This window comes from Phyllobates terribilis, unplaced genomic scaffold, assembly GCF_046119375.1.
Source record: "Phyllobates terribilis strain yellow unplaced genomic scaffold, ASM4611937v1 Scaffold_1__5_contigs__length_1240528914, whole genome shotgun sequence".
NCBI lineage: Eukaryota > Metazoa > Chordata > Amphibia > Anura > Dendrobatidae > Phyllobates > Phyllobates terribilis.
Genome location: NW_027362761.1, coordinates 5252257 through 5275363, shown reverse-complemented (window position 1 = coordinate 5275363; position 23107 = coordinate 5252257). Strand labels below are relative to the sequence as shown.

The following is a 23107-nucleotide window of genomic DNA, read 5'->3' as shown; positions in this document are numbered from 1 at the left end:
CATTCATACATACACTGCTCAAAAAAACAAATGGTAAAACTTAAACAGAATATAACTCCAAGTAAATCAAACTTCTGTGAAATCAAACTGTCCACTTAGGAAGCAACACTGATTGACAATTTCACATGCTGTTGTGCAAATGGAATAGACAATAGATGGAAATTATTGGCAATTATCAAGACACCCTCAATAAAGGAGTGGTTCTGCAGGTGGGGTCCACAGACCACATCTCAGTACCAATGCTTTCTGGCTGATGTTTTGGTCACTTTTGAATGTTTGTGCTTTCACACTCGTGGTAGCATGAGATAGACTCTACAACCCACAGAGGTTGCTCAGGTAGTGCAGCTCATCCAGGATGGCACAATAATGCGAGCTGTGGCAAGAAAGTTTGCTGTGTCTGTCACCATAGTGTCCAGACGATGGAGGCGCTACCAGGAGACAGGCCAGTACACCAGGAGACCGGGAGGGGGCCGTAGGAGGGCAACAACCAAGCAGCAGGACCGCTACCTCCGCCTTTGTGCAAGGAGGAACAGGAGGAGCACTGCCAGACCCCTGCAAAATGACCTCCAGCAGGCCACAAATGTGCATGTGTCAGCACAAACGGTTAGAAACCGACTCCATGAGGGTGGTATGAGGGCCCGACGTCCACAAATGGGGGTTGTGCTCACAGCCCAACACCATGAAGGACACTTGGCATTTGCCACAGAACACCAGGATTGGCAAAGTTGCCACTGGCGCCCTGTGCTCTTCACAGATGAAAGCAGGCTCACACTGAGCACATGTGACAGACGTGACAGAGTCTAGAGACGCCGTGGAGAGCGATCTGCTGCCTGCAACATCCTTCAACATGACCAGTTTAGCAGTGGGTCAGTAATGGTGTGGGGTGGCATTTCTTTGGAGGGCTGCACAGCCCTCCATGTGCTCGCCAGGGGTAGCCTGATTGCCATTAGGTACCGAGATGAGATCCTCAGACTCATTGTGAGACCATACGCTGGTGCGGTTGGCCCTGGGTTTCTCCTAATGCAGGACAATGCCAGACCTCATGTGGCTGGAGTGTGTCAGCAGTTCCTGCAAGATGAAGGCATTGAAGCCATGGACTGGCCCACATGTTCCCCAGACCTGAATCCGATTGAGCACATCTGGGATATCATGTCTCGCTCCATCCACCAACGTCACGTTGCACCACAGACTGTGTGGAGTTGGCGGATGCTTTAGTCCAGGTCTGGGAGGAGATCCCACAGGAGACCATCCGCAACCTCATCAGGAGCATGCCCAGGTGTTGTAGAGAGGTCATACAGGCACGTGGAGGCCACACACAATACGGAGCCTCATTTTGACTTGTTTTAAGGACATTACATCAAAGTTGGATCAGCCTGTAGTGTGTTTTTCCACTTTAATTTTGGGGGTGACTCCAAATCCAGGCCTCCATTGGTTAATAAATTTGATTTCCATTGATTATTTTTGTGTGATTTTGTTGTCAGCAAATTCAACTTTGTACAGAACAAAGTATTCAATGAGAATATTTCATTCATTCAGATCTGGGATGTGTTTATTTGAGTGTTGCCTTTATTTTTTTGAGCAGTGCATATACACATATATACACACTGGTCTAGCCTCAGTCCCCTGATGAAGCCAGTCATGCTAAAACATGTTGGTGAGGCTATGAATGAATTTTAATCAGCTCTAGTGGTCTTGCAACCGATATCTATAATTGTCCTTAGAAAATCTATCCTAGCTAATGGACTGCAGCTATTAATCTAGGTAGGAGATATATTAGCTTTATGAGAGTGATATCCCATAGAGGAATCCCAAAGAAATTCTACACAGCAATACCACCTGAGTTATTTTAATCATTATTTGTTAGACCATATTAATTAATTACAATAAAAGTCAAGTTTTAATCACATTATCACTTAAGTTGGGTCTATTTACCCTTTGAGTAATTTGTTAGTATGATTTCTCATCCCTAAAGGGTTTTGTTAGACACTCAGTTCTCTACTTATACTTCAAGACTTTGGAAAGCTTACTGTAAGAAAACCCTCCCTGAATAAATACATATTACAGATTGTTAATCAAAACTACACTGTAATTAAGACTCCGTACCATACATGTATTATCGCACACGGCGCCTTCTTTTTAAGGTAGCGATTATTTCACCTGAGGCTTTTGATCTCCTGAGGAACCCAGTTTCATTTTGGGGGGAAACATTTTGAGAGATTAACAAGGTACCTGTGAACACGGTCACAAACTAGATAAGTTGACATGCCCGTTGGTGCGACAATTTAATCCTTACATTTTTTATTTTCATTGAGGCTATCTATGCTGATGAATCAGGATCCGTGAGGTATCTAGTAAGGACCTGATTTGAATAATCATGTATTTATGTTTCAATGTTTGGGTATCAATGTATATAGCCGAAGGGAAACAGGGGTGTCATATAGGTCCAAACTAAGGGTGCCAACCAACCTCCATGGTTAGGCAGGTATTATTACTGGAGGATTTAATAGGGATAAGATTATCTATCATACCAACATATATTATAATATATTATATATATATATATATATATATATATATATATATATATATATATTATTATATCTATATATCACATCATTGATTTACCCCCAAAAATATATTTATACCTTATCCTGTACTGTTTTTGGCTTATCCTCAAATTACATTGAGGAATGATACCTATTCTTTCTTTTGTCTATATCATTTCTATATGAATTATATAGGTGCCTTATGTATTTCTTGGCCAATTTTAATATTATTATATAAAGTTATTGCAATGAGAAAACAAAGACGTGACATGATTTAGTAACCGTACCTGTGCTCACAAAGAAAGAACTATACAAACTAACTGTCATGGGTTTACCGCAACAAAGAGGGCCAGAAGACTGTGCTGTCTGATTTCTCCTATTCCTGCACTAATTAGAAGCACTTCACCTTCATATTAAATAGTGCAGGTTTCATCTAGCAGTGCCGGGGTTAAAAGGTTCAGTTGAGAGTTCCTGAAAGCTTACCTGCCGTGATGCTCTCAGCTGTTAAGTGTTGGCCACTGCCCTCTCCTTTATGTACTGGACTCTGGCAAGCAGGTATTGCCAGAGTTAGCGTCATGCTTGCGTGGTTCAGGCGTTTTGTTGTTGGAGGAGACTTTTGGTGGATTTATCTAAACACTGTTTCTTGGTTTTGGTTGTTTGTTAATCCTCCTCTTCTCCAACTTTGATTTTTCCCTTCCTTCACTCCCCGGTGTTCCCCTCTGCTTGTGAGAGCATATTTGCATGAATGGTATTTTCTTTTATCCCTGTACGTATACCCTTGTAAGTCTGGTTGATGTATTGCCATACACTACTACTCCCCTCTTCCCTGGGTGGGGAGAGGGAACAGACTAAGAGTGGATTCAAGAGCTCAGCAAGGTACGTACCCCAGCATCTTCACCATTAGAAGTAATCCGGGGAGCAGTGATAGCTAAGGCGCCCCCTTGCGCTAGGACAGGGAAGCCCCTGACCATGGGATACCCAACAACAGAGTCGTGACACTAACATATCCATTGTGATACCATTTTATACATTTGAAATAAATTTAAAATACTCATCATCCTTAAATAAAAATCTAATTACACTCAATAACTGTAGCTGTATCTCCTTCATTAGAACCTTTCACCAATTTGAGCATGTTAAACTGGCCACATCATGGAATAGTGGATGCAGACAGAAATAAAAAGTAGATTTTATTTTTCAATTTCTCTTCTCCATTAAGCAGATATTAACTTGTAAAGTTTAGATTCTATTTTATGCTAAGCCTAATTTGGAATTACCAGAGATTCTTCTCGGGGAACGTGTGCTTTTTACCCTTCATGACCTTGACATATAAATAGGAAATGTTATATGGGGAAAAAAGAACACATCCCTAAAGAAGCTTAGAGCAGGCTTTCTACTGTGACACAAGTAATGATAGACATCTCTGCTCTCCTCCATCATCTCTGCATCTATTCTGCAGAGCAGAGATGAGTATCATTACAAACACAAAATACATCTGCCCTGATGTCATGGCAGTCAGTGTGGGGAGAGAGGGGACAGCAGAGCAAAGTGTCATTACAAATACCTATTGCAACTCTGCACTTGCTGTGCTGTCAACTCTGCTGTAATCCCTTACATGACGCCTAATCCTTATGACTGTTCAATGTTATGTAGGACAAAAAGTACATACACCCAGTGTCAAAACTCAGCTAGCGCCCTCTAGGTTTTAGCATGAATTATAACCTAAACTCAAACTAAATTCACTGTTTAAAGGTAATGGCTCTGGGCTTCTTATTTTTATCAACAAACTTAGTAACACTTACAGTTGAAGAGAGATTGAAACAACTCCCTTCTGGGCACAGATTATAAACACATTGTGAAGCCTATGATAAAGAAACTTCATAATAAAAAAATAATGGCCACAATTTTTTGTTATGTGCCATCTGTTGAAATAAAAAAAATACATCTCTTAAACCTGAGAGTGGTGGACTTGCATATCAAAGTGGCCAAATCATTCTAAGATCACTCTAAGTTTAAAATGACAGTTTTATAAATCCAGCTAATGTAAGCTCATAAGATCAACTGTATTCCGTCTCAACCCAGCCAACCTGGATGACAGCTGCAGTTTGGCCTGTGCAGTGTGAGATCTCAGCAGCAGGAGGGACACTGAGGGGCTGTTAATCAGGCAGATGGACAGAGATGGAGTCTAATCTATCAAAAATAGTTTTGTCTAAAATCTATTTCCTATTGTGTGCAGTTTGTTTTGTGAAATGTGGTGACAGATCCACTATAAAGGGGTATTCCCATCCTAGACATTTATTTCAACACTTGCACAGGCCTCAGGTCTCTCCATTAAAGGTTATAGAAGGTGTGGAAAGAGTTGTGTGCTGCTTCCTCGGCTCTTTTCCATAACTCCCAAACACTACAACTGACAAAGACCTATGCAATTGGCTGAAGTATATCGAGACTGCAGTGGCTATAAATTGACAGGAGTCACCAAACCCATGTTCTTCCAATAGCGGAAGGAATGCCTATGATTAGAATACCCCTCAATAATGCAATATGTTTTAAGCCTTCTGACTAAATAAAAATGGATCAATTGATCTGCTAGAATGCATGAGCTTTCTATTTATCTCCACATCAGGGTCAAGTGCTCCTTCACCTATTATTATATCTAATAACATGCTAAATGTAGGAAAATACATAGCATTGTGCATGGAGATCAGGCTACTCAGCAATATTAGCCTAATGTAAGATGTTGTTTCACCACCTTCTTGTAATCTGTCTTGCTTTGTGGATGGTAGCCTGGACCACTACAGTGTTGGGGCCTAGTTACAACCAACTGTAACTACTCTAACAGAGACCATGAATAGATAGATTAGTTTTATAGCATGCAGCATTTTAATGTCCAGTTTGCTTTGTACATAAATGTATGGAAAATACAAAAGTAAGCTTACTGGGGAAAAAGCAACCTATGACTAATCAGAACCGAATATGTTGTCATGTTCCTATAAGCTGGCTCAGTAATGTTCACAAACATGTCTTACATTTCCAGCTGGTTAAAATAAAAAGATAAACCTGATTTGTGCACCTTCTATCAAACCTTACCTCAACTGACTAATACTCCAGCTTCGGAAGGAATCATATGGTGTGCAAGTGTTGTTTGGGAGGCCAAAAACTTTGCAGGTTACAGGACTTTAGAAAGGAGATTTTGGTTGCCAGTATTAAAGAAGAAATCTTACATCATAGAACCTAGGGAAAAGAAGCATTCATCACAGGAGTAAATGGCCTTTGACACTAACATGAAAGCTGGAAGAAAGGGACTTGCAGGTTGCCAGTGAGGTGTAAAAGCAATAAACACACTATCTTTTTTATATAAAACTAAACCCCAACTACACTCAAAAACATACTCTAGTTAACTCTTGGTCTGCCACTGGCAGCCTACATCTATGGTTCTGGCCCCTCATACCATAGAGCACTGTACAGCTACTTACTAAAACCGTAAAGTCTTTATTGGATGACATATACTGTATGAGAATGTTAGCTCAGGTCAGGACACGCGGTAGTGCGGCGGGGCATTCTCCTACGAGCACAGTGATTAACAATTGGCATAGGTGTAGTCAATTTGTGATTGTATTTACAGCCTGTGGCCTTTATGTGATAAAGAAATAATGCCAGAATGTTGGATACAGATTATTTACGGATGTGAGGCAAAATTTTATCTTGTTCTGTTTAAAATGTCACATTATCATTAAAAGGAACCTGTCATGTGAAATAACGCTATTAACCTGTAGATATGGGGTTAATCTGCATATTAATAACGTTCCAACACTATGTGGCGATGGCACTGAAAGTCCTGCTGCCAGGAGGAAATTCATTTTATTTGAGTCAAAGCTCTGTGTATAGAGAGCAGCAGCTGTAACCACCCCCCCCCCGGCAGTGACTGACAGCAGGCTTATTATTAGGGCTGGCTGGCAGTCAATGCCGGCGCCACCACTATTGGTTGGATGCCTAACGATGCCACGACACCGCATCGTGTCAGAATGCTATTAACCTCCAGATTAATGCAGGCTAACGATATTATTTTACATGACAGGTTCCCCATTAACCCCTTTCTAACCGGGTGATTTTTCCATTTTTGCTTCCCTTCTTCCACTTCCTTCTCCAGGTCAATGTCATTATAGTGATACCAAACCTGTGTAGTTTTTTTTAAATAATGAAAATAAATCATAAATTCATAAGAAAAAATATATATACATCTTGTGTCACCATCTTCTGAAATCCATAACACTTTCATTTTTCAGTCAATGGATCTCTGTGAGAGCTTGGTTTTTTGTGCCCTAAGCTGATGTTTTTATTGATACCATTTTACAGTAGATATAATGTTTTCATTGCTTAATACTGCATTTTTTCATAGAGTTGCAGTGTTCACAAAGATCACTTTTCCAGACACAGCGATACCACTTGTGTATTTTTTATTTATTTATTGATAATGGGGGAAAATGGGGGTAATTTGAACTTTTATAATTTTTTTTAATTTTGAAAGCATCTTTTTGTACATTATACATTTTTTTTAGTCATCTTAGGGGACTTGAACCACAGTATTGCAGTATAAAGTAAAAATCATGTTCTCACAATGCCATTTACAGGCATCATCACAATAGGCACAGAATTCTTTGTCAGAATCCCAGTTGTTATGAGAACCCATCAGCGCCCCACGATCATGTTGCAGGCTGGTCAATGCTTAGAACAGCCAATGGAGTGTACTCGGGTGATGAGCCAGTTGGTACATGGAATGGCACACCTCCTGGCATGAGCTTTAAATGCTGTCAGAGATTGACAGAGGCATTTAAGTGATTAACAGCATCAAGCGGAGTAGGGCCCCACAAGCTGTTGTCAAGCTAGGTGTACATGACATTATTTTTCCTGTGTAAGGCTGTGTGCCCACTATGCGTTTTTTCAAGCATTTTTGCTGTGGAATTTGCGCAGCGTAAACGCTTGCAAAAAGCTTGGTAATCCGTGCCCCATGATCCCCAATGAAAATCTGCATGTTCCATGCCCATGCTGCGGATTTTTCCGCAGCGGATTTTCCTTGCGGAAAAATCCGCAGCATGTCCATTATTTGTGCGTTTCTGCATGCGGAATTGAGGTCCCAATGGACATGAGAAACGAAAGTCAAATCCGCATGCAAGAACAGCAGAAACGCTGCAGAAATTTTCTGCTTCATTTCTGCATCGTGTGCACATACCCTGAAAAAGCACTAAAAATGCAAAAAAAGAATGAACATATGAACAGCAATTTAGAGATGACTGGATCGCTTTCTACAACCCCAGTCTACAGTCCAGGTCAGTGCTATCTGGCTGTGGACAGGAACTGTGCAAATTTCCTGAGCTTCTGGGTTCCACGGAGCAGTGTTTGATTTGCCAGCATCGTGTGACATTATCTGTGCAGCACATCCCAAAAAAGATGCCGAAAAAGATGCTTCAGGAAAAACATCGCCAACGTTTTCTTAAAGAGTGTTTTGTAGGAAAAACTCATCTGGTACGCTGACGTCTGTCAGACGTAGATCCAGATTGTGTATCACAGCCGTTATCTGACTGTTTCTGAACTTGCAACAAGAACTGAGACCTGACATATGATTTAATAACATGAGAATGTCGGAAAGGGGTTAATAAATGTCCTAGTTAACAGTGATTAATGCAATACTATATTAAAAAAATTGATTTTGTAATCTGGACACATTGGCCCAGATTCATCACGATGAAATTAAATCTGAGCAAAACACTTTGGATAAGCAGCAATTCTCTTGTGCAAGGTTGTGCACAAATTTTGCTGTTTTTAGTGTTTTCCAAAATGGGCAGGATGAGTATGGCGATGGCCACGTCTCTAATTTATGATGAGCTGTGGCGAGGCGAACAGAAGCTCCTCTTAATAAAACTGTGCCTTTAAATCCACCACTTCCCCTCATTAAGACTGGCATGAGCAAAGTTAGTCTTGATGAATCTGGGCCAATGTGTTTGCCAAATTTATCAATGTTTTATGCCATTTAATACACAATTTTTAGTATCAATGGTAAAACATAAAAATTACAAGAAAAGGGGGCGAGGGTAATATGAACTACGACCTTTTACTTCTAGTTTAAATTAATTTCTATATACAAGTTGAAAATATTTGCATACTGTATATTAGACAGGTTAATGGCATCTTAACTAAAGATGTGAAAAATCTTGGTCAAACTTCTAATATACTGTATATGCCACCATGGACCACCCCTGGCTGATACGGATTCTGTTCATCCTCTGGTGCATTACACGTATTGGGTGACTGTGCCCAAAGACTTATGCATTTTGCTCCCATATCTCCCAAATAATCTCCCAGGTGTCATCTGTCTCTTTTACAATGTACCCATCTGTCAGGCTCACAAACACTCAGTATGTATGAATGGTAGCATGCATTCTTGTTGCATCTCCTCATCTCTGTGTGGACATGATTACATTTAGAATAATGTGGATTATGACATTTAAAAAAAATCCATGCCATCTGCACCAACAAAATGGACCATTTTCTGAAAATTTGGCTGCGACATACGTGTTGGTGCGTACCCCTTCTGTTTCTGCTTCAGTCGCCGGGCCTTGTTGTGCCTCTGCCAAAGAGCAACAACGCAGTGCTCCTGTGTGATTCTGGGACTTGTGATACCATCTGGCCAGGAGCTTGAGGGTGACTGCTAACCCTGGGCAGAGCTGCTGGCTATTTAAAGATCTTGAATGCCTGTTCTCCATAGGCAGCTATAGTTCTCCCAGACCTGGTCCACATGTGTTAGATCTAAGTTCCAAAATGAGTTTTATGTATTTATCTGCGAAGAAAACGCAGAATCTAAGGGTATGGGCACACGTTAAGTATTTGCAGCAGACATTTCTGCACCAAAAACGATCGTTTTTGCCACGTTTTTGATGCACTTTATTTCTTATTAATTTAAATAGGTAAAAAAATGCTTCAAAACTGTAAGGAAAAAAAGCTACATGTGCATGAGATTTCAGAAATCTGATTCACTGTGCTAAAACAGAAAAAACAATGCATATTTTTTTTCGCAGTTAAAGTGGTGAAAAACATAACAAATAAGCAAAGTGTGAATAAACCCTTAGCGTTACAGGTAACAGCAAAGTGGATGGGATTTATTGAAATCTCATGTCCACTGTGCTTTTTTTAAACGCAGCGTAAATGGACTTGCTGTAAATGTTAGAAATCCACAACATGTCAGTTTCTCTAGTGGGTACATTGAGGTTTATGTGTGGATTTTCTGAACATGACTATATTGATAAAGTTTTCCAAAGCCAAATACCAAGAAGTATCAAAAACAAAGTAGCTTTATGTAAAACAAGACATACTAACAAGAGACAAAACCGCAGCATCGAAAACATGATAAAAACTCGTCGATAAATAGAAGTAACCTAATTTACCGAATAGGTAAAGAAATGCTGTAGAAAATCTGCAACATCAAACACTCACTAAAAGCTCATCTTGAGAACGCAGCCTGAGCTAGTGTTTCCTACTGACCTCGGCCCATAGCTAATAAATATGGAGAGGAATAAGGTGAAGTACACACAAGATTTGGCACAAATTATGCCATTTTTGATTAATGTGAGCCCATATCAGATGTGTTTAAAAAGGGTAGCAGATTTCACAATATAAACTGCTCACATTATTAAATTGATATGTATGACCTAATCAGGCTGCTGTATATAATTTGAAAATCTATACCAGAATCTCCGTATAATGCTGATATATTAAGAAACGCATTTTTGAGTCCAGATCTAGAATGAAATGAAACAAGAGTGCAAGTCTATACAGTCTCCTTCCATTCAGCCTGACTGATAGCTGCAGCTTGTACTGAGCAGTGAGAGATCTCAGGAGCAGGAGGGTTCTTGAGGGGCTGTCAATTAGGCTAGGCGAGTGGTTGATTTCATAAAGGATTATACAGCTATTCTGACATGGATTTGCAAAGCAAGTACATCAGCTACAGCAGGCGTAAGATGTGTTTAGCAATGTATGCAGTTTGAATTGTCAAATCTGATTTAAAAATCTACTTAATATCTAAAACACAGTGCTGCCAGTATGTAGAATAAAATGAAGTCAAAGCTATAAAAATGTATGTGTTGTAAAAGATATCTGAACTTGCATTACATTAAAAAACATTTTTTAATACTACAAGGCTTAAATGAATACATAGCTGAAGATACCTAGCCAATACTTGTTTTTGTGGTGCTCACTCCAAAAATTGTAAAGTAGATGCCTGGGGATCTTTTCTCAAGAAACCGTTAACAAATGAATCATAAGTAGTTATATTTTTGATGCTGGTTTACCTATCATATTCTTAGTGTAACTTGCAAAATATTTGTGACACTATTAGGTCCAAAAGTTACATAAAGGGTAAATATAGGTGCTTAAAGGGGTTTCTAGCAAAATACATTTATGGTTAAAATGACTCTAGATATGTTTTACTGACTACAGTGGACTAACTATACTAAAATGTAACCTTTATTACAAAATTACAATATTATATTTACTTAACCACTGTACTATTCGTGCAGTCTATCCACTCTGACCCCATATCATAAGTCAGATTTGGATACTAACAATTAAAATCATAAACCGTGTATATTTTTATACTTGCAGATATTGCTTTACTTCATTAGGCAGCAAGCAACACTACGTTTTCACTTCCTAACAAAGCACTGGTATTCAGAGATCCCTTCAGTCTGCACATATCAGTAAGATGGAATTGATCCCAATGTGCATGTAATCACTTATTATTGCTCTTAGCGAGACAAGCACTCAATAACCCAGTAACCTAACTCCTGTTACCCTGAGCTTATGCTCTATAATAATATCTTACTAAAGGAATATGGCTATATGTCCCTTCATTTGATTTTTAGAAAATCCTACGGTTCAAGTTTATATTTCCTACAAGTATTCAAGGGGTAACATTTCTCCTTGCGGAGTGTGACATATTAAGCATGTCAATGTGAGGAGACTTTTAAGCCACAATGCTCCTCTGGGAAATAATCAAATTGGCTCTTCAGATCTCACACTTTGCACTGATGAGGGTCAGTACCCCGAAACACTGTCTGCAAATTGAGATTATGGTTCTGGCTTTTATCCTAAGTCATATGACAAGGCTGGTTAAAGGGTCGATATTGACTTTTAGGCTTACTACTTCCTATAGGTGGCACTAGAGTTCTAGTCCTCTTCCTCTCTGAAGAGACAATTTGCATATTTTCCAGAGGAGCATTGCAGTTTATAAGTTTCCTCACATCACAAGCTTAACATGTCAATCTCCGCAAGGAGAAACATTACCCCATAGATACCGGTCTGACGCCTCTCACACAGCCAAACAATATCTCACACTTTGCACTGATGAGGAGCAAAGACTCCTGAATACCTTGAGTGCTGTCAAAACCTATTAAAGTTTTCTCTTTACTAAAGTATTAAACCCAAGGAAAGAGACTTGTAGCCAGAATTATCAGCTATGCTTGTACTTAGCACAAGTCCCCAAAAGAGTAGCCAGAGAAAAAAGCTCTTAATGAAAATATATATTTATTAAGCTATAAGTAGAAAGGATAAGACATTATATTAAATTAGTGTTGGTTAATGTGAGAGGTATGACCAAATAGGCAGATGGAAAACACCAGGGAGAAACAAGACCATATCCCTCATGGCAAAAAATCCACAATACCCATAGGGGAAATAATAATTGGTGCACCAATACATATAAATAATAAATAAATATATATATATATATATATATATATATATATATATATATATATATATATATATATATATATATATACACATACATACATACACATATATGCACACTGTTCAAAAAAATAAAGGGAACACTTAAACAACAGAATATAACTCCAAGTAAATCAAACTTCTGTGAAATCAAACTGTCCACTTAGGAAGCAACACTGATTGCCAATCAATTTCACATGCTGTTGTGCAAATGGGATAGACAATAGATGGAAATTATTGGCAATTATCAAGACACCCTCAATAAAGGAGTGGTTCTGCAGGTGGGGACCACAGACCACATCTCAGTACCAATGCTTTCTGGCTGATGTTTTGGTCACTTTTGAATGTTAGTTGTGCTTTCACACTCGTGGTAGCATGAGATAGACTCTACAACCCACAGAAGTTGCTCAGGTAGTGGAGCTCATCCAGGATGGCACATCAATGCGAGCTGTGGCAAGAAGGTTTACTGCGTCTGTCAGCGTAGTGTCCAGAAGCTGGAGGCGCTACCAGGAGACAGGCCAGTACACCAGGAGATGTGGAGGGGGCCGTAGAAGGGCAACAACCAAGCAGCAGGACCGCTACCTCCGCCTTTGTGCAAGGAGGAACAGGAGGAGCACTGCCAGACCCCTGCAAAATGACCTCCAGCAGGCCACAAATGTGCATGTGTCTGCAAAAACGGTTAGAAACCGACTCCATGAGGGTGGTATGAGGGCCCGACATCCACAGATGGGGGTTGTGCTCACAGCCCAACACCGTGCAGGACGCTTGGCATTTACCACAGAACACCAGGATTGGCAAAGTCGCCACTGGTGCCCTGTGCTCGTCACAGATGAAAGCAGGTTCACACTGAGCACATGTGACAGACGTGACAGAGTCTAGAGACACCGTGGAGAGCAATCTGCTGCCTGCAACAACCTTCAGCATGACCGGTTTGGTAGTGGGTCAGTAATGGTGTGGGGTGGCATTTCTTTGGAAGGCCGCACAGCCCTCCATGTGCTCGCAAGAGGTAGCCTGACTGCCATTAGGTACCGAGATGAGATCCTCAGACCCCTTGTGAGACCATATGCTGGTGCGGTTGGCCCTGGGTTCCTCCTAATGCAGGGCAATGCCAGACCTCATGTGGCTGGAGTGTGTCAGCAGTTCCTGCAAGATGAAGGCATTGAAGCCATGGACTGGCCTGCTCATTCCCCAGACCTGAATCCGATTGAGCACATCTGGGACATCATGTCTCATTCCATCCACCAACGTCACGTTGCACCACAGACTGTCCAGGAGTTGGCGGATGCTTTAGTCCAGGTCTGGGAGGAGATCTCACAGGAGACCATCCACAACCTCATCAGGTTAATGCTCAGGCGTTGTAGGGAGGTCATACAAGCACGTGGAGGCCACACACAATACTGAGCCTCATTTTGACTTGTTTTAAGGACATTACATCAAAGTTGGATCAGCCTGTAGTTTGTTTTTCCACTTTAATTTTGGGAGTGACTCCAAATCCAGGCCTCCATTGGTTAATAAATTTGATTTCCATTGATGATTTTTGTGTGATTTTGTTGTCAGCACATTCAACTTTGCACAGAACAAAGTATTCAATGAGAGTATTTCATTCATTCAGATCTAGAATGCGTTATTTGAGTGTTCCCTTTATTTTTTTGAGTAGTGCATGTGTATATATATATATATATATATATATATATATATATATATATACATATATATATATATATATATATATATATATACACACACACACACATATACATATACACACACACACATACAGTACAGACCAAAAGTTTGGACACACCTTCTCATTTAAAGATTTTTCTGTATTTTCATGAGTGTGAAAATTGTACATTCACACTGAAGGCATCAAAACTATGAATTAACACATGTGGAATTATATACTTAACAAAAAAGTGTGAAACAACAGAAAATATGTCTTATATTCTAGGTTCTTCAAAGTAGCCACCTTTTGCTTTGATGACTGCTTTGCACACTCTTGGCATTCTCTTGATGAGCTTCAAGAGGTAGTCACCGGAAATGGTTTTCACTTCACAGGTGTGCCCTGTCAGGTTTAATAAGTGGGATTTATTGGCTTATAAATGGGGTTGGGACCATCAGTTGTGTTGTGCAGAAGTCTGGTGGATACTCAGCTGATAGTCCTACTGAATAGACTGTTAGAATTTGTATTATGGCAAGAAAAAAAGCAGCTAAGTAAAGAAAAACGAGTGGCCATCATTACTTTAAGAAATGAAGGTCTGTCAGTGCGAAAAATTGGGCAAACTTTGAAAGTGTCCCCAAGTGCAGTTGCAAAAACCATCAAGCGCTACAAAGAAACTGGCTCACACGAGGACTGCCCCAGGAAAGGAAGACCAAGAGTCACCTCTGCTTCTGAGGATAAGTTTATCCGAGTCACCAGCCTTCCTCAGAATCGCAGGTTAACAGCAGCTCAGATTAGAGACCAGGTCAATGCCACACAGAGTTCTAGCAGCAGACACATCTCTTCAACAACTGTTAAGAGGAGACTTTGTGCAGCAGGCCTTCATGGTAAAATAGCTGCTAGGAAACCACTGCTAAGGACGGGCAACAAGCAGAAGAGACAAGTTTGGGCTAAAGAACACAAGGAATGGACATTAGACCAGTGGAAATCTGTGCTTTGGTCTGATAAGTCCAAATTTGAGATCTTTGGTTCCAACCACCGTGTCTTTGTGCGACGCAGAAAAGGTGAACGGATGGACTCTACATGCCTGGTTCCCACCGTGAAGCATGGAGGAGGAGGTGTGATGGTGTGGGGGTGCTTTGCTGGTAACACTGTTGGGGATTTATTCAAAATTGAAGGCATACTGAACCAGCATGGCCACCACAGCATTTTGCAGCGGCATGCTATTCCATCCGGTTTGCGTTTAGTTGGACCATCATTTAGTTTTCAACAGGACAATGACCCCAAACACACCTCCAGGCTGTGTAAGGGCTATTTGACCAAGAAGGAGAGCGATGGGGTGCTACACCAGATGACCTGGCCTCCACAGTCACCAGACCTGAACCCAATCGAGATGGTTTGGGGTGAGCTGGACCGCAGAGTGAAGGCAAAAGGGCCAACAAGTGCTAAGCATCTCTGGGAACTCCTTCAAGATTGTTGGGAGACCATTTACGGTGACTACCTCTTGAAGCTCATCAAGAGAATGCCAACAGTGTGCAAAGCAGTGATCAAAGCAAAAGTGGCTACTTTGAATAACCTAGAATATAAGACATATTTTCAGTTGTTTCACACTTTTTTGTTAAGTATATAATTCCACATGTGTTAATTCATAGTTTTGATGCCTTCAGTGTGAATGTACAATTCTCATAGTCATGAAAATGCAGAAAAATCTTTAAATGAGAAGGTGTGTCCAAACTTTTGGTCTGTACTGTATATAGATAGAGAAAGTCTGCAGATGGAATAATTGGCAGATTACGATTTAAATTAGATACTATGATATGATCAAATCATAGTATCACATATAGAGGATATTCTGATGATGGTAGCAGAGCCCATGAATAAGGGGCATATATGATCTGCTGATACAGCTACTGCCAATGAGTCCCTGTGCACAAGATCAAAAAGGTGCCCTATTCTAAACATGCATTCAATTAAATCCAGGTAGGGTGCATGCATAAACTGGGGCCATATGAGACTGTTTAGTTAACATGTTCACATGTATGACAATGTTAAATTACCTTGTGACATGTTGGTTGCGGTATGTGGATGCTGTCAGGAGGGAGCTGATAGCGCGCCTCAAAGCGCGTTTCGCCTTCGTGGCTTCGTCAGGAGGTGTGGCTAGATGTGTGTTGGTGGGTGTATAAATGTGACTGGTATCAAACCAATCAGCATCTCGCAACCGGCGGCGCCACGCCCCTTCCGGCGATTGGGCGGGTCCGGGCATACCACATGCAGCAGGGTGGAAGACAACGTCATCCGCCGCTGCTGCCAGGCAACCCCCTGACGCCGGAGCCGCCCGGCACCGGGTAAGCGAAGCTGATGGTATTGGTGCGAGGAAGCAGTGCTGACTGGGAGAATGTTTGGAGGCGCACAGCTTGACAGCAGGTGGATGGCCAGTCCGGAAGAGTCAATGTCGTCCTCCGATCATCCCGCAGTCAGACCTACAGGGGGAGTGTGTCTCATATATTAAATTTAAAGAACCTATGATTAAGTATGCAAATATGTGGTCTCTTGGTCTTCCGGCATCGCCACTTCGGTGGCTTAAGCAGGTCGCTGCTTTTGGGATACAGCAAGGAGCAATCGGGAGGGAGATCCTGGAAGCTGTGGGTGATGGGAGTCAAGCTTCAATTCTCTGGGACCGGTGACAGCCGGGTCAAAAATGGATTCAGGATTGACATTGCTGAAGATAAGAAGTTGCATTTTTCTCTGGGATATTTGGTCAACATGGTGTTTTATAACATTCTGAAGTCTGAGATAATATGCCTGCAGGAGTTCAGGAAGGAATGCAGGTATGTGCTGGTGCTATCTTCTATGGCTTCTTGCCAGAATTTGTTTACTGCCCTGAAAAATGAAGTTGCAAATCCTTTGCTGGAAGGTCTTACCTTTACTGTGCTACGTTACAGTGAGTACGGAAAGTTTTCAGACCCCTTTAAATTTTTCACTCTTTGTTTCATTGCAGCCATTTGGTAAATTCTAAAAAGTTCATTTTTTTTCTCATTAACGTACACTCTGCACCCCATCTTGACTGAAAAAAAACAGAAATGTAGAAATTTTTGCAAATTTATTAAAGCAGAAAAACTGAAATATCACATGGTCATAAGTATTTAGACCCTTTGCTCAGTATTGAGTAGAAGCACCCTTTTGAGCTAGTACAGCCATGAGTCTTCTTGGGAATGATGCAACAATTTTTCACAACTGGATTTGGGGATCCACTGCCATTCTTCCTTGCAGATCCTCTCCAGTTCCGTCAGGTTGGATGGTGAACGTTGGTGGACAGCCATTTTCAGGTTTCTCCATAGATGTTCAATGGGGTTTAGGTCAGGGCTCTGGCTGGGCCAGTCATGAATGGTCACAGATTTGTTCTGAAGCCACTCCTTTGTTATTTTAGCTGTGTGCTTAGGGTCATTGTCTTGTTGGAAGGTGAACCTTCGGCCAAGTCTGAGGTCCAGAGCACTCTGGAAGAGGTTTTCATCTAGGATATCTCTGTACTTGGCCGCATTCATGTTTCCTTCAATTGCAACCAGTCGTCCTGTCCCTGCAGCTGAAAAAACATCCCCATAGCATGATGCTGCCACCACCATGTTTCACTGTTGAGATTGTATTGGGCAGGTGATGAGCAATGCCTGGTTTTCTCCACACACACCGCTTAGAATTATCACCAAAAAGTTCTATCTTTGCCTCATCAGAAAAGAGAATCTTATTTCTCATAGTCCTTCATGTGTTTTTGAGCAAACTCTATGCAGGCTTTCATATCTCTTGCACTGAGGAGAGGCTTCGTCGGGCCACTCTGCCATAAAGGCCCGACGGTGGAGGACTGCAGTGATAGTTGACTTTGTGGAACTTACTCTCATCTCTGGAGCTCAGCCACAGTGATCTTGTGGTTCTTCTTTAACTCTCTCACCAAGGCTCTTCTCCCACCATTGCTCAGTTTGGCTGGATGGCCAGGTCTAGGAAGAATTCTGGTGGTCCCAATCTTCTTCCATTTAAGGATTATGGAGGCCACTGTGCTCTTAGGAGCCTTGGAACCTTGAGTAATGCAGAAATTCTTTTGTAACCTTGGCCAGATCAGTGCCTTGCCACAATTCTGTCTCTGAGCTCCTTGGGCAGCTCCTTTGAGCTCATGATTCTCATTTGGTCTGACATGCACGGTGAGCTGTGAGGTCTTATATAGATGTGTGTGCCTTTCCAAATCAAATCCTATCAGTTTAATTAAACACAGCTGGACTCCAATGAAGGAGTAGAACCATCTCAAGGAGGATCACAGGGAAATGGACAACAAGTGACTTAAATATGAGTGTCTGAGCAAAGGGTCTGAATACTTATGACCATGCGATATTTCAGTTTCTTTTTTAATAAATTTGCAAAAATTTCTACATTTCTGTTTTTTTCCAGTCAAGATGGGATGCAGAGTTTACTTTAATGAGAAAAAAAAATGAACTTTTTAGAATTTACCAAATGGCTGCAATGAAACAAAGATTGAAAAATTTAAAGGGGTCTGAAAACTTTCCGTACCCTCTGTAAATGATTAAATAATGGATTGATTCTGGTCTTGTTACAGAAGTGCTGAATGGGTTAGAGAATAAGTTGGATAGTGATGTATGTGATATTTTGAATGAGGATGTGATTATGGAAAAGTGGAAAACGTGGTGAAGAGTGCTAAAAAGAATAAGACACCGGGTAAAGATGGATTGCCAGTAGAATTCTATGTGAAAGCATGGGATTGTCTGGGTGCCGATTTGACCGAGATATTTAAGTATATGTGGGAGAATGGTAAGTTGTGTGAATCTATGAAAGAGGGTGCGATTGTGCTTGTGTATAAGAAAGGTGAGAGAAAGTGTACAGAGAATTGGAGACCTATAACGTTATTGAATTCAGATTACAAAGTCTACAGCAAATTGTTGGCAAATCGTATGCGTGAGGTCATTGGTAGCGTTGTGGGTGAGGATCAAGTGTGTGTTGTGCCTGGAAGGAGTATGAGTGATAACTTGTTATTATTAAGGGATTTGATTGGAGACTGCATGGTGACAAAACAGAAGTGTATGGTTCTTGCAGTTGATTTTGAGAAAGCGTTTGATAGGGTCTCGCATGTGTTTTTGTTTAAAGTTCTGGAGAGAATGGGATTTCCTAAAAAAAATTGTGAATGGGATAATGTCTTTGCATGATCGTGTGTCAATTGATTTTCTTGTTAATGGATGGTTAAGTGACAAAGTGAATATTATGTCTGGTGTAAGGCAGGGGTGTCTCATGTCCCCTGTCTTGTTTGTATGTGTGATTGAACCTTTGTTGTGCTTGGTGAGACGTGATAAAATGGTTCAAGGATTGTTGGTACCTAGGAGTGGTGGGAAGCATGAGAAAGTTCTTGGATATATGGATGACATTGTGGCTGTAAGTTTAATTGTTGCGTCTGAGTAGGGTTAAGTTCCTTTTGGATTTTTTCTGTGGTGCATCTACCTTTAGAGTGAATTGGAATAAATATAGTTTTAAATGTTTTGGGGATGACAGGGTTAAAATGGAGGGGGTAAAGTGTAAGGAGGGTGCTATCAAAGTGCGAGCAGTATTATTTAATAAGGATTTGGAAAGTAAGGAGAGCTGGGAGGAGTGTGGATTGCGCATAGAACGCAAGTAAAATTTTTGGCTCCTGAGTGACTTGACCTTGAGTGGTAAGATTTTGATTATAAAAATGATGATTCTTCTGATTTTGTCTTATAGAAAAATCAAAAGAGTGGAGAAGTTAGTTTTTACTTTTTTCTGGAGCAGTAAAATGGAGAAACTTGAGAGAAACTCTTTTCAAGGCTTGTCACCATGGTGTCACGGCCTTTCCCAACATTGAGATTTTTCTGGGGCTTCAGTACATTAAAACAGTAGTTATGTTGTTGAATAAGGGAGAATATATGGCAAGTTATTCAGCTGGTTGAATGTTGTATGGATTATGTTGGAGAAAGAGGGATGCTAGAGTGCCTGTTTTCAAGAGTCCAGTCTGGTATAAGGTGATTGAAAAGTTTGCGAGGAAGCATGATTTACTATATGTGCAGATGAATGATTTTAGAATGACTAAGAATGTGATGAAAATAAAATGTAAGAATGAGTTGGAGAGTAATATTGTGGGGTTGAGAGGGAATGAAGTTTCGGTTGCATGGAAGAGTTTGGGAACGCATGGGATGTCTAATAGACAAAGGGATATTGTATGGATGTCATTGCACAATATTTTGTCTGTGAGACAGGTTCAAAAGAGTAGAGGTCTGATCAGAACGGATGTGTGTCCGAGAGAAGAATATGGTGGATGTGAAACTATGTGGCTTACTATGTGGGACTATGATTATACGTACAGTGTGTGGAAAAGTGTAGGTGGTTTGTGTAAAGAGTTAGTGGGTGTAAGTTTTATTGATTGGCGTGTTGCGATATTTGGAATTGGGGCGTGTAGTCATGTGAAAGATAGAGTATTATGGTTAATTATGGCTCGTGGGATGCAGAGTTTGTGGGATGTGAGGATCTTAGGACTTTTCAAAGAGAAGCATGTACCTGTGAATAAGTGTGCCTGGCTGATCCTTTCTAGGTTATTCTTGATTTATAAAATAGCCAGCAAAGGCGGTGGTGGTTCTGATGCTGAGGGCGTTTGGAAGTTTAAAAAATGGCAGCACCTGATCAAATATCAGTGAGTTTTAATGATGTGTAGCTAAAGGATCTTTTTTTTTTCTAGAGAATTTAGGATGTCTTTTCTGTGCATACCTTTGGTTTGTTATACTAGAATAAATATGAACCATGATGATGAAAGTTTGAAACAACGACGTTTAAGTTGATGAGCTTATATTGAGTGGTTTATAACTAACTTGAATGGTTTTAAGAAAAAAAAAAAGAAACAGCTTCTGCAAATTGAGATTATGGTTCTGGCTTTTACCCTAAGTCATATGATTAGGCTTGTTAAAGAGTCAATACGGACTTTTATATTGCTACGTCCTATAGTTTGCACTAGAGTTCTAGTCCTCTTCCTCTTTGAAGAGACAATTTGCATATTTCCTACAGGGGATTCAATACTTTTCCAACAAGAGATTTTTTTCTGATAAGCCTTATTGGTAACAACATTTGATACATTACGCTGCTTTTATTATAGTTCCTAATGTAGACAATCTTTATTATTCAGCATATCTAACTATATCAGCTGATCATATGTAAGGTCCCATTTCTCTAGCAAGGGGATTAGCCAGGGTGAGTATCGTTTCTTTTATTAATGTCAACAGATCTGAGCCAATTTAACAATATATTTCATTGTCTGGAAAACCCCTGTAAGAACTTTATATGGTCAAAACTATGTGGACAACTGCTCTTAATTTTTAAGTTTGGGTGTTTCATCTACACACATAGCAAGCAGATGAGTAAAATAAGACATAGCCAAAGATCAACATAAGTGGCAGTCTGGGTCATACTAAAGAGCTCAATGACATAAGTCAGTGTGAAATTTCTGCCTACTGTGAAGTTGAAGCATCCAAAAGTAACAACTGCTCAAAAATCAGGGCCTTCGAGTGCACATGTAACACAAGAATTACATATCCTCTGTTGTCTTAGGCCTCATTCAGATGTCTGATTTTCACATTGTGTGCTATAATCCACAGACTGAAACTGTACCTATTATAATCTATGAAGCCTATCACATGTCTGTGTTTTATTGTGAACCGTGCTTCCACCAAAAAATCACAAAGACATGTTGGTTATTGCTCTTAGGCAGGGATCAAAATAACATACAAGTATATAGGTTTGTGAAAATCACAGAATCACATGGATAATACCCGTGTGCTTTCCGTAATTAACATTGCAGTGGGTAAGATAAGCTTCACAATTTATTTATTTTTTTAATTTATGAAAATCTTTCATGAAGCAGTGATGGTAAAAACTGATACAGTGTACACCGCCACCTTTCTTATCAGTGTTGCAGCACTCTCTGCATGCTGTCTGACACCTTCACCATTTGGCTCTGTATCTTTTATGCGCATCAAAGAGGGACCCAGCAAAACTGGCACCAAACCAGCAAATGAGCAGCCACAGACGCACTTGGCACAAGCGGCCCAGCTAGGCTAGCCCTTGAGGGCCGGGAATACTCTTCACCCAGCTGCCAGTAAATGGAAGAGGGACTTTGGCAGAGCCCTACCCAGGCCCACTGTCGCCGGTCAGCTGGTGTCTGGTGACGTGGCTGGTGCCTAGTCGAGGACCAGGTGAGTACCTCTGCAAGAACCCCAGGAATAGTAACGAAGAGAAAATCCTGCTGAGATAGCAAAACCTATTGCTAGCACCACTCACCACCAATCACATAGTGAACTGCAATAAACAGCAAAGGACTGAGCAGAGAGCAGGATTATATAGCCCGCCTAATGATCAGGTGTTGATTACCTCCCAATCATCCCCAGACAGTCACTCCCTGCTAGCTTCAACAGCAGGCTGGACAAAATCTCACCATTGCTTAATGCCAAATAAAGCAGTGTCCCACAACACAAGAACTCGAAAGCTCCACAAGACTGGAACAGTTTCCCTGCACGCGTGTTAACTCAGCCTCAAAGGTCAAGACAATGGCGGTTCTTGCGACCAGACCTGCATAGCATAGTACCGGACCTGCTCCATTAGCAGGTGGGAGCACAGAACCACGATTCGTAACAGTATCCCATTGCTGGGCCTCTTGCACATTCCTAGATGTTATCTGCGTGACAACACGGCAAATAAGGCATGTTCGTGGGCGGAGCAGATTTTTTTGCGCGAACAAGCCGGAACCCCGAATACGAACCCGAATTTGAAATGCCAAACAAATTCGCTCAACACTAGTCCCAATTGCATCCTCATACTGCATTGGGGCTGTATGCAATAGAGGGATGTATACCAATAAATTTGGTCTACTCCCTGACTGGTAGGTCTGACATATACAGTAGATACATTTTGGGAGGACTAATACCATTATTGGACTCATTATTGTGTAATTCTTGAATACTATACATAGCCATTGCCCACTTTGGGAACTTAACTACTACTGCTTACTTCTCATTTTGCAGATAAGAGTACATAAATAGTACCTAATCAATTCTGAGGTTCAAGTTCAGGTTCAAGT

General features: G+C 40.8%; 1 protein-coding gene across 1 annotated transcript in view; it reads right to left on the bottom strand.

Moving 5' to 3' along the window:
• The window catches only part of PTPRS (protein tyrosine phosphatase receptor type S), a 600332-nt gene that overhangs the window by 189898 nt on the left and 387327 nt on the right, over positions 1–23107 (bottom strand). The gene's annotated exons all lie outside the window — the stretch shown is intronic.